At 29.4% G+C, this 12425-nt stretch overlaps 1 protein-coding gene across 3 annotated transcripts in view; it reads right to left on the bottom strand.

The window, feature by feature from the left end:
* Positions 1–11843, bottom strand: part of LOC116769093 (uncharacterized) — a 109875-nt gene extending 98032 nt beyond the window's left edge. For 2 of the 3 annotated variants that reach the window (XM_032660089.2, XM_032660092.2), the window contains exon 1: positions 11757–11843. The gene's annotated coding sequence lies outside the window, so the exon portion shown is untranslated. Of the gene's footprint in view, positions 1–6815; positions 6954–11756 lie in introns of those variants that run through there. The other variant, XM_032660090.2, reaches the window with a different exon arrangement.
* Positions 11844–12425: the final 582 nt, after the last annotated feature.

Genomic DNA, 12425 nt, shown 5'->3' with positions numbered 1-12425 from the left:
GTTTTTTGGTCTAAGAGTACTATTTTGAGTTTAAGGGATAAGATGGAATGAATTTTTGAAAATAAATATGTATGATTCTACGTAGGATAATATATTTTATAGCAAATCTACAGATACAGTAAACTTGAATCTATTAAATTCTAATCTAATCTCTAATCTAAATCTGATTAAATATTTAGTTCAACTCATTTGTTAAATCCAACTTTAAACCCTTGGTGAAACCGAGTTCGGGATCTTAACACCACAATTGATAATATAAATTATATAGGCATAGAATTGTAATCCATAGGTATAGTATTTGCCAAATTTTTCCTCTATCCCTTAACTATTTTGGTCTCCTCTCAACACATTCCCTCTCCACACCTCACCTACACTGAATCTATGTCCATGTGCCAGATTTTTTTCATTTTGTCCATTGCCAGACAAACAATTACTTAAAATACTGGTAATTGATTATAATTGTCCAAACACTATAGAGGTTTCTATACAATATAGGAATCATTTCTACTTTTCTAGATTTTAATGTGGAATGAGAAAATTAAGGCTTATTTTATACGTAGCTTAATGTTGCTAAAAGTTCTGGTCTTGCAGTCTTCTTGCAGTTCCCAATATCAAGATTAACACTTCCATACCTTAATTTCAGAAACACTCTGAACGAGATCCTATATAATTTGAGAAAGAATCTCGTGTCTTGCAAAACAGAGCAAAAACGCTTTAATAAGCGAATATACGTAACTGATAAGCAATATATTGACACCTAGAAACACAAACAAACATGATGAAAGGTAATATCTTTACATATAATACTGAAGAAGAAAATAGTAATATGTAAAGTACAGGTAGGGATGACTATAAATACATTTTAGTTGATAGTCCATTATATCTGTATAATATGAAGTAAACTCGGTGGGAAGAAGTAAATAGAAAATTAAATTTAAAAAATAAATAAATCTTTAAATAAAGCATAAAATTTATAAGTTAGAATAACAAATATGTAGGGTAAAAGACAAGTAGCTACAAGTTTTCAATCGATTTTCCCAAATAGCTGTAGTGTTTCCTCAAAGCTTCAGGCCCTTAAAATACAGTCAAGTAAATTCAATTAATTTTTTAACTATATTAATTTATTTAATGCACACGTTTATTAAGAAACGCTGACTTGTGGGTCACAGTAGATAGCTTAGTTGGTAAGAACATCGGCACGGGTCGTTTAGACGGGGGTTCCAAACCCATACGGGGACAATTAATGACTGAAATATCTCATTTCACGTTTAGACATTTTTGGACTTTATTGGTCTTTACTATAGCTATTTTATTCAAACTAAAAAACTACCTCCTCTGTTAGGATGTTCTAAAACATATTTCATAAATATTGCTTTAGATTATTTGAACGAATTGTGTAACTGTTGCTACAACACTAAGCGTAACGACGTCTGACTAGGGCCAAGGTTGGCTAAGTGTCTTTTTGTTGCTGCATTTGAGCAAAAATATTTCAACAGCGTTGCTGTGATAATGTCAAACCACTCCGGTTACAATCCAAACAGAATCTACATACAGTTTTCCAGACAGTGAAGTCTCTACTTATTATATTTAAGACTCTCGCGAGTATTCGTTTAAATTAAAATAATATTTTCTGATACTGTACACGTCTTTTATTTAAACTACACACCCCCGACCTTTCGGTTACTTTGCAGCAAGCGTGATCACACGCAGACGAGATGAAAATTTTATTTAATTTTGAACTCTCTATTATTGTCCAATCTTTATATTTAATAACATGTTACTTGTAAAACAAAGATCACGATAGTCTTACACACAAAACTGGAAATATAGAGAGCGTAATTTAAAATTGTATCCTGTGCATAATCTAATAGGAAAGTAATGAATTAGTTATGATAACAGTTGTCTGAATAAGTGTTAAAAAGATAATAGATTTTATGTAATAGATAATAGATTTTACGTGCGTCTAATGACATTATATAAATATTAACTCACAATGAACTGAAAATCATAATTTTTTATTGTGCATACACAATTTAAGAATTGGATATTAAATTTTGCATACATTGTATATATGCGTAGTCAGCCTTCAAGAACTAAAACAGCCTTTTTAGGCTTTCTTAATGATAAATTTACCTATAAAAAAGAATAAAATTAATTATATCAAATGGCATTTTAGCATAGATACACTTTTTTTAATATCACACACGGAATATGGACTGTGAATATTTTAGTTCACTAATTTAATTTAAAGATTAAGAAATACATATGAGACGTTTAAATTATAAAGATTTCTAATGGAAATGACCGAGCAAAGCAACATAAATCGGCTTGTTACACTAACTCAGCTGTAGCTACTCACTCACTGTACTTGCCAATAAATTAATATATTTTTGTACGTCAATTGTTGCTTTTTTTTTGTGCTACCACAAGAAAATTTATCACTCCGTTGATAATGTTTTAGCACGCCGTAAACATTGACATAACGAGCAAGATTTACATGAATCTTATAACTTAATTTTTTGTTCTTTATAGCAATCCGATAAAAGAGGGTTGGTGTATACTTACCTTGCGTTTTATAACAGATTTCTATAGCCGTATAGAAACATATAAACATATACATTACGTTATATATATGTTATACATTCTGGAGTATGTGTGTTTGTTTGTTACTGAACAATGCAGAATCTTCTAAACCGACTTAGATTAGTTTTGTATTAAGTCAGTTAGCTTCTATTTGTCCTAAAGTATATAAAACGGAGTAACTAACAAATTTATTTAACAGTGGTTCAAGCAACTCATACAAAATATTGTACATAATATAATTTAGTTGTTATTATAGCTAATTTTTAATTTATCGTAGTGTGTAAGGAAATAATAAAATTACATTTTACTTGAATTAAATTTGGTTACTAACTGAACTTAAGGCGAATATTTATATGTGTATATACTAAAGCTAAAATTAATAATTAAACTAAGAAAAGTGCTTTGTTGTTTCAATTAATCAATGTTATTTTTAATTAAATCTAGAATTTTCTAAAAGTCAACTATACCTACTATAGTACTAACTTTTCCTTTGTGAGTATTCTGTAGTTATTCATATCTTTAGGTGTAAGTGTATGGTAGGCCACCTACAACATTATATACAATAACAATTCTGTTAGGTACTACTTACTACTATTTTATTGATATGTAGTTATGTATAAGATTTTCTTTAAGCAGCAAACGAAAGAATTACATAAATAAAATGTTACATATTATATAATAATTGATACTTTTTATATTATTTTTATTTGAATATCACTCAAAGCAACCGAATGTAAAATTTTCTCACTGTGAGTTTCTTCCAATCAGAAAATAATATTTTTTTCTTACAAGAGTCAAACTTAATCATTGTGAAAAACCTTTCGTAGGATTATCCGAGGACTTCTTGCTTTGTCTGTTTTTTTATAAATAGTTTTTTGTTAAATATGAATTAATTCTACTCTCCTTTAATTAAGTTTTAATGGTTTAGTTGTTAAAGATCCTCATAACTGCTTTAAACGACATATTACCAATGTTGCCAAATACTGGTATCAAATATTTAAATATATAAAAATTTCCAAAAAATAGAAGTGTCTACTATTTTTAACGGTTTCGGTATTTAATTTTTTTTTATCTGTTAATAAAATAGAAGTTAGGTACAATAAAAAATAGTTTATATTATATACCTACTATTAAATAAAATGGTTTATCACGTCGCAAAATATTAACTTTTTTATATAATTTAAATAGCAGTTCATTTGTTTATTTCCCTTAAACTGTATGAGCAGAGAAATAATAAAGAGATCTGCGCAACCCGAGGCCCGACGCTTAGAAATGAAACTTTCAACTAAATGAACGCGAATTAATTCTGAAAATAGGATTAATCTAATATATTTAAGTCATCATTTAATAAAAGGTTGTACTAAGAAGTAAGAAGAATCTGGATGTATGTGACCCTTCTACCACTTGATGCCATGTCGAGAGCAGGTCGCATGCTGGGAAATTAGGTACTAGCTACACTTAAAGATATAATACACAAAGCGTCCAAAACCTTCCAGGCAACCACTTCATGCTATGTCAAAACCAATTAACATGGTGCGACATAAGGTACTGGATACACTTAAAGATATAATACACAAAGCGTTAAGAACCTCTGAAGGACACGACCTTCAGTAATGAAGACGACAAAGGAGACCAAGGAAACATTATAATAAATCAATTTGAAAATTAAAAATAAAGCGGAACTCTAACTTAATATATAACTAGGTTTAAAAATGTATTTTTTTTATTAAAAAACTTTATTTGCATTTATTTCTCTTATATATCATAAATAAAATATTAAGTAATTATAAATTTTAATATATATTTTAAAGGAAATATCGAAACAACTATTTTTTTTGTAATTTACAAATTATGAATGTCAGGTACGTAGATGCCTTTCATTCATAAGACAGGCTTATTTAAATTTAATACAGTGACGGGCTTATAAGGAAATTAATGCTGAGAGGTAAATGTTGAAAATAGTAAGGATATTATCAGAGGCTTTATCAGGAAGGTCAACAAATTATATACATTTACATTGGGTAAATTTCTTTATAATTAAAATTTCATTAAATTAAATAGTATTATATGGATATCTACTAAATAAAACCTACTTAAAGAAATATATTTAAATATCTATGAAAACCTTAAACCAGATACTACATTAAGGTAGATATTTAGTATTAATATATTGAGATAATTTAACTATAATTCAGTAAATTATATCTAAAATCTAAATAAAATCTAAAAAAATCTAAAAACTAAATAATCTTTAATATGTAATGTGAATTTAAGATTTTTTTATATAAATAATTACAAAACATTATATTATACGAACTTATAATTGATAAATGAACTTAAGGTTTATCGGATAATTTAATTGATTTATTTTCATACGTCTCTGTCATGAGGCGATAAATAAATTAATTTATTAAAGCTCTATACTTGTTTATCTTTATAACGACCGAAAAGGTTTCACATATAATTACAAACAAGACAAAGAAAGTTAGGTACATATGAAATAGAGGAACTTAATGTTTTTATTTTAATTTAGATTATTTTGTATATATGTATAAATACAGTATTTTAATATTTTAAGTAAAGTTAAATAATATATTAAAGTTATTGTACCTATTTAATGTTTCTTCATGTAATATATAATTAATCTGTGTTTTATAAAATAAAGGAGATGAAACATAGAAGCCGAGACAAATTTGATTAATTAAAATAAAATTAATATTATTAACAGAAATTTAATTCATACTTAGGAATGTATGGGACACCAGATCCGATATTACGAAAAAAATATTATTGTAAAATAAATTAATATAGCCAATACATGTCACATATAGGTACTATTTCCACTAATTCTTCTAAACATTTAATACGGAATTATTCACTTCTAGTACATCTAGAACAGAGGCTTTATCAAGAAGAAAACCAGTCTCTTTACTTCACTCACTCGTGTAAGTTAAAAGAAATGTTTTCTAGAAGCGATTCTCTACTAATATCAATTCTATAACACTCTTTTAATAAAGATATAACTGGAATAACTTCGCTGCGCTAAGCTAAACTCGCCCCGCCTTTTCCATCATGGTGACCACGATTTCATCGAATGTCACACTGGCAGACATCTATTTATCTCGCACAGAATGAGATATCTATATAAAAAACTACATGCATCAGACAAGGGACACCATAAATGTGGGAGAGAGATAGATATATTTCCAGGTGCACTGCATTATGTTGAACCATCACGGTATGAAAGTCATTTTGATTGATTTCCATTGCAAGTGCAACCTTATTACACAAATTTGAAAGTCCTATTTTGTATACTCAGCTGCAGGTCGATCACGTTTGAAAAGAACGTTAGAAGAGATAAGATATAGAATAACTTCATAAGATAGAATAAGTAAAAAAATATGTTCGACTTATAATAAATGTTTTTTTTGAGATTAGTGGAGTTCGGAGTGCCCATAAAAGATGGCGTTACTGGTATGTAATATGGAAACAGTTTGCCTTATCATTATTTGTAGAATTATAAATTGGCCTATTAATAATTAATGACATTAAATATAGAATTTTCGGTATAAAAATATTTTTAAATACATTATATTAATAATAAAAAAAAAATTGATAAAAATACGAAATTGAAAAGAACACACAATACCTACTAAAATAATATTATTTATTTTTTAACAAAAATATTAAATAAAATGAAATAAAAGTTAAATAGAAAAATATATAAATGGATTTACTGTACACTTACATACATAGAAATCTGTCAAAGCGGCTCGTGAACATTTGCTGTTAGTTAAATAGCTAAATATATATTGGTAGATTTGAAAAACTGTCTTTAACACAATCATAAAATAAAACATATACAGTGTCGTCCAACTGTAGGTATATACAGCCTTCGACATAAGATAAAACTTGTTTGTAAGTCACGCCTTAAATTTGCATATTATTTCATTATAATATTGTAACTCTTATAAAACACTGTTAACAACTAACGTCACTAATAAGCTCACTATTAGGCGGCTATTTCGTTATATTGCTATATTTTTTTCTCTTAAAATCACTAACAAAATTATATCTAACACAAAAAATTGTTATCTATTCCGTGAGCACGGAAATATTTAAAACACTATATGAGATCATTAATTAAATAATTATAACAGCACTGTTTACTTCATAACATCAATTAGCATGCGTACAGCCGTCGTAACAGCGGTAATATTCAAATTACTTACGTTACTCGCACTGCGTCCACTGCGTGTGTCACTGTACAGTTAATATCACATTATTGTAAAGAAAAATATAGTATTTTAGGTAAAATTACGGAGCACGAGATGTGTCGTCCGTGGCCGCGTTCGCATCTAAACGGCCCGAGTTTTATGTTAGATTACAGACGTAACTTTTATAGATCCTCGGTGCTATATAACGCGGCTGGACCGTTCGCGGGATAGTCGCCTTTATTTAATATAAAATAAGGTATACATTGGTGTATGTCTGTCAATGCACGGGTGTCATTAAATGTCGCGCGACGAGGGGCGAGGGGAGTTATGTGGGTAAAGTTTTGGGTATTGATTGAATATGAGTCGGATTAGTCACTAATCATCTTATATTGGGTGTAGACCGCCTAATTGACGGAAGGGTAGCTACTAGCTTTGTATGTGGACGGCTTTATTGAATAATTCTTTGCAAGTATAAATTAAGGTACTTTCACATCGACGAGTCCGTATACATGTTCGTGTGATGCGTGTATCATATATAGATCTTTCGTAAAATAGTTTCATGTTATTATATTCGTATCAAAATGAACAAAGTAAATGTTTGTATGGAGAGATTCTCGTTAGATATTATTTCTTATCGAATGTTAAATAAACTAGCGTGTGGGAAGAATTCAAACGGCTCTCTTATCAAGCGGTTACTGAACGTTTTATTGGAACCAATGGGGAGTTTAATTATATCGAACCGATCTTATTATATATACAGAATTTTCTGTAGAACATTTATATATAAAATATTTCTTCAATAATGAATGGATTCTTAATAGTTAAAAGTAACTACGTTTGTTAAAAATATATAAATAAATACGAATATTTTTAGCTATAAAACGAAAACTAGCTCGCTGTATTTAAATACCTTTTTTTGAATATTTTAATTTAAATATTTTGTAAGAAATAAAAATAATTCGATTGTTAAACATATACTATTGAAACATAATGAGTTTTTATATATGTATATGTAATAATAGCATAATCCTGTTATATATCTAACGTTTTACTTAAAATAATAATAATAATATCAGCTAATGTTTCAAATATTCTAAGCAGCGAAAGCCTTTATCAAAAACAATGCCTAACGATACCTTCAAAGGAAGGACGGACATTTAAATTCTGGTCTCAGTCGAGCCTTGTTTAATGTTTTCATTATAAATATAAAAAAACTATCAGTTTGTCTATCAGTTACGACATTTTATACCATCCATGAATTACAGCTAGGTAGTAGATTTTAATAAAATGCTTTTTTGTCATATTTTTAGCATTTTATTATTGTGGATTGCATTTTTTATATGCCTTTATAACTTGTAGGGACAATATTATTGTATGTCTAAGAAAACATTATTAAAGGTCATACAAAATAATTGAAACAAGAAGGAAAAAGGCAGTGCCGGTATTGATTAAAATATGGTAGGTACATAGGTGACTTAAGAATCGGGTGATTAATTTGTGTCTTATTTCCTCATATATTATAGTGTATTTACATTAATTACAAGTTAAAAATTATTCAGTATTTTATGTATATATAAAATATTACGTAAAACAATTTCAACATGACATAACACGTTTACTGCCAATGAGCAAACTTAACTAATAGCACCGGCTAAGTATCTCATTAGACAACGAATTTGAAACTTAACCTCTTCAAGACAATGCGCTCACCACAGAGCATTAAGGGGTCTTACGATCAAAAACAAAGAACACCAGAGGCGGAGGTTATGGGGGTTTGGGGGTGGGGGTTTTATGGGGTTTGTGGGGGTTGATGCTGTAACACTTTTACGATCGGATATCCAGTGCTCATGCGCGCTGCAGGTTTTGGAATTTTGCATCGAATTATCGACATGTCCGGCGTTACGTGTCAACGGAACTGTCTCTAGACGGTGTGTAGGTATAAAAGATTTTTTATAAAGATAAGATAAATGTTTGAATGCGTTCAATTTAGAATACATTCCAAATTATTAATAAAAAATTTCTTTCTTATTCAGAATATACAAAGATATCTACATGACTTTGTTTCGACTTAACTATATCCGAAACATACAAGGAGATGTTGATAGAGTGAGCTTAATTTATATATATTTTTATGATCGCGTGTCAGTTTTAAATTCAATACGTCCATCATTTATAATTTAAACAATTGTCACAAATCGAAAGCGTCAGTATTAAATGAGGATAGCGTGGGAGGTATACCTAAGTATGTAATATGATTATAGATAGAACAATTTGTTTGTGTATATCTGATGTTTAGGTAAACTTATATATGATTACAATACATACCTTTAAATTCTATAATTAAAACATGCATGTATGTATTTATAAAAGTATTTCAAATTAAAAAATACTTAATAAATATCTTGAGATTTAAGTCACAACTATTTTCCTATATGAATATTCGTTTTTAAAATAAAATTGATAATTTAAAGTTAAATGTAAATTTAATATATATGTCACACCACTAAATGAAGGGAAATAAACTAGTATTTTTATATTTTAAGTACTTAGTGAATTAAATGTAGTTACTACATACAAGCAGAAATTTGGAAGGAAAATATTAATAGGTACCTATTTCAAATTACTGTTTATAATAGCGAATTAATTAATTGAAGTAAATGAGTAACGAATATAATGAAAAAAAAACATTATCCTAGCAATTATCAAAAAATTTTAAACGCGGTTTCATAAGCAAGAACGGATTTATTTTAGAGCTCGTAACTTGTATGCGGATATGTGATTGAAATTTGTATTTATATATATTTTATTTATTTCTGTAAAAAAAGAAACAATTTTTTTTTTAACTAAAAACAAAAGAATAACAATTTATATCATAAAAATAGGAATCCACAAGCTCTCGCTTCGACATAATTCCAGGAATATTGTGACAAAATGAGTGCTCTGAAAATAACAAAGATTACTATTTTATAGTATCTTAACTTAGCCATTTAATGAGCTGTGGGTGCACTTTAAGTTTATCAGACTCCCAAGGCTATTGCAAGTTAGTTGCATATGTGTACATAAAAATAATATAATGATATAATAAACAATAAATTATTGTCTTTACTTTTATATTATTTTATGTTTTCGTCTCCTCTGATTCAATATAAAAAGTATCCCCTTTACAACCGGTTCAAGCGACGGTCTTGTGAATTAATTAAGGATACACTTTATATAATTATATATACAATAACGATGTTTAAAATCTTAATTATAAAGAACTCGTTTTAAACGCTTTCATATTTAATATTATATGTCATATGAATATTAGTTTTAATTTAATATTCGTTTGATATAAACAAAACTTACCTAGTTTCCGTTGCTGATTATAGTCGTACCTATCTATGAAGCACAATTTTTATGAGAGTTAACAAATGTTACACAAAACACAACCGCACTGTGTTACGCCAGCTAACTGATTTGGCTTCACAGTTGAAGAAGTTAGCTGAGTTGAATTTGCATTAAAATAATGGTCCCTAACAAAAACTCGGTGCCTACATTTGAACGTTTTGCTGTCGATTAACATATTGTACGGAGATATGATTTCAACATGCAATTTACATCAAATATATAAAGGTACCTACTGTTGTTTATATTATCGTGCGAGTTGACAATAACATCTGAATGTAAATGGTATGGAAATCATTCCTGGAGGTGGAGGTTTGCGAATGAGTTGATCTAAAATTCGAAATGTATTTGTTATGGTCTCAAGATATAGCTTGATATATATACATATAATACATACCTAACATGATAACTTGACAGGCTCAGAAGTAAATCTTCTTTTTGAACATATGACTGTGATGAAAAAAGTTATTCTCAGACAACGAGACTCTTTAATATGAGAGAGAATATCAAAAAAGCTGAGTATTCAAATGCATGTTACTATTGAAAATATTTATATAAGCAACAAACTAGTGTCGCTGCTACCAACGCGATTCAGTACTATTGTTATGTTAATAAGAGAAACTCTACAAACATCCCCGAAGAGAATTCCATTGTGAAGCACACTGTAAGTTGTGTGACAGACGGACAGACAACAATCTATATGATATTTATCTGAAAGTAAGCCTCGCATTGAATTCGGATTAAATGGTTCCAATTTTTTGATCAAAAATTCCTCAGCGACAAAAAGAAAATGACGCTCGGAATCGAAACAGTTCGAAAACATTTTTGTGATATACGATATCGTTGTTTTTTCAATCTAAAATAACATCTTATGTACGATTATGTAATAAGTGTGTGTTATATGTACTGAAGATAAATTTAAATTATTCTATACAACTTTTATTTGAGCGAGACTTGTTAAGAAATCCAAGAAGATGATATAAAAAAAATTGTATGTAAAATGCAAATGAGGTCCATCTTAGAAATTCTTTACGAGACCCCTGACAAATCTCTCGGTAAATGTTTCTGTTGACTGCCTTTAGAGCATTATTATGATAATTTGGTGAAAGCCAAGTTGTTTTGGTACAGTTTTTTTTATTATAATTTCTCTAATTCATGAGCTTGCGCATTGGAAGTATAACTTATAGAATATATAAAAAGAAGTTCAATAAAATTTCCATGTCGATTTCTGTAAAAAAAAGTTCATGAGGATTAATATATTTCTCATCTAAGAAATGACTCAGGTATATTGACTAGTGTATTTGAGATGAATTAGATTACTATAAGTGAATGACGAGTACAATTTCGTTGTACAAAGATAGCTATTACCTAATTCAGTCAATACAAAAACTACCGAAAATGTACAGAGATCATTTTAGCATAACCTTATAGTTATATGAAGGTATGCTGATATTATACAGAACCGGTTATATGCAGAACCGGCGTTCAACACTGCAGTATCATTTTACAACTCCCTGTGGTATGACGTGTTACAGGCTCGAAGCACACTACAAACTAATGAATACTCACATACATCGTCACGTCTGAAGACAGCCTAACACAATACATCACCGGTTCAATGTCACTGCACCAAAATAACCTTCCGTCCTGCTATCACTCGCGTATCTACGCTCGCGAATGCGAACTGATTTTTTTCTCGCGTAACGGCCCATTAAACTCGTAGATTCCCGTCTCACTCCTCGACACGATAATATTAAGAAGCAAGACAAAGAAAGGTTGCGGTTTATAGGTTGTTGATAGAATTGCTATCCGCTCCGTAACGTACCGCTGCCGTGTTGCATATTGTCATATGCGGTGTGCTTGTCGTGACGTATCTAACATTATAATACATATTGATTAAAATTCAACTCAATAGGTAATATGAATCATTACAAAATTAGAGAATAATAAAATTTAAAAAAGAAAAGAATCATTGTAACTAATTATTGATACAGATAAAATATATAACATTCTCTAAGACTATTCGCACGTGAATCATTTGATGTGAAACGAGAAATGTACGCACCGACAAGGCTACAGCGTTCGATAATATAACGCCGAAAGATGTTTAGGAAATATAGGCGTCGCCCAGAGCGCAGTCGTACATCTTGCTTTATATCGTCTGTACCAGCATTGGAGAGTAGACCATCAAACGTTATAGTCCTCGGACGTGCGAACAGTCGCCAGAAGGGGACGGAT

Source organism: Danaus plexippus, chromosome 5, assembly GCF_018135715.1.
Source record: "Danaus plexippus chromosome 5, MEX_DaPlex, whole genome shotgun sequence".
In the NCBI taxonomy this organism is placed as follows: Eukaryota; Metazoa; Arthropoda; class Insecta; order Lepidoptera; family Nymphalidae; genus Danaus; species Danaus plexippus.
This window is presented reverse-complemented; position numbering and strand designations above follow the sequence as displayed.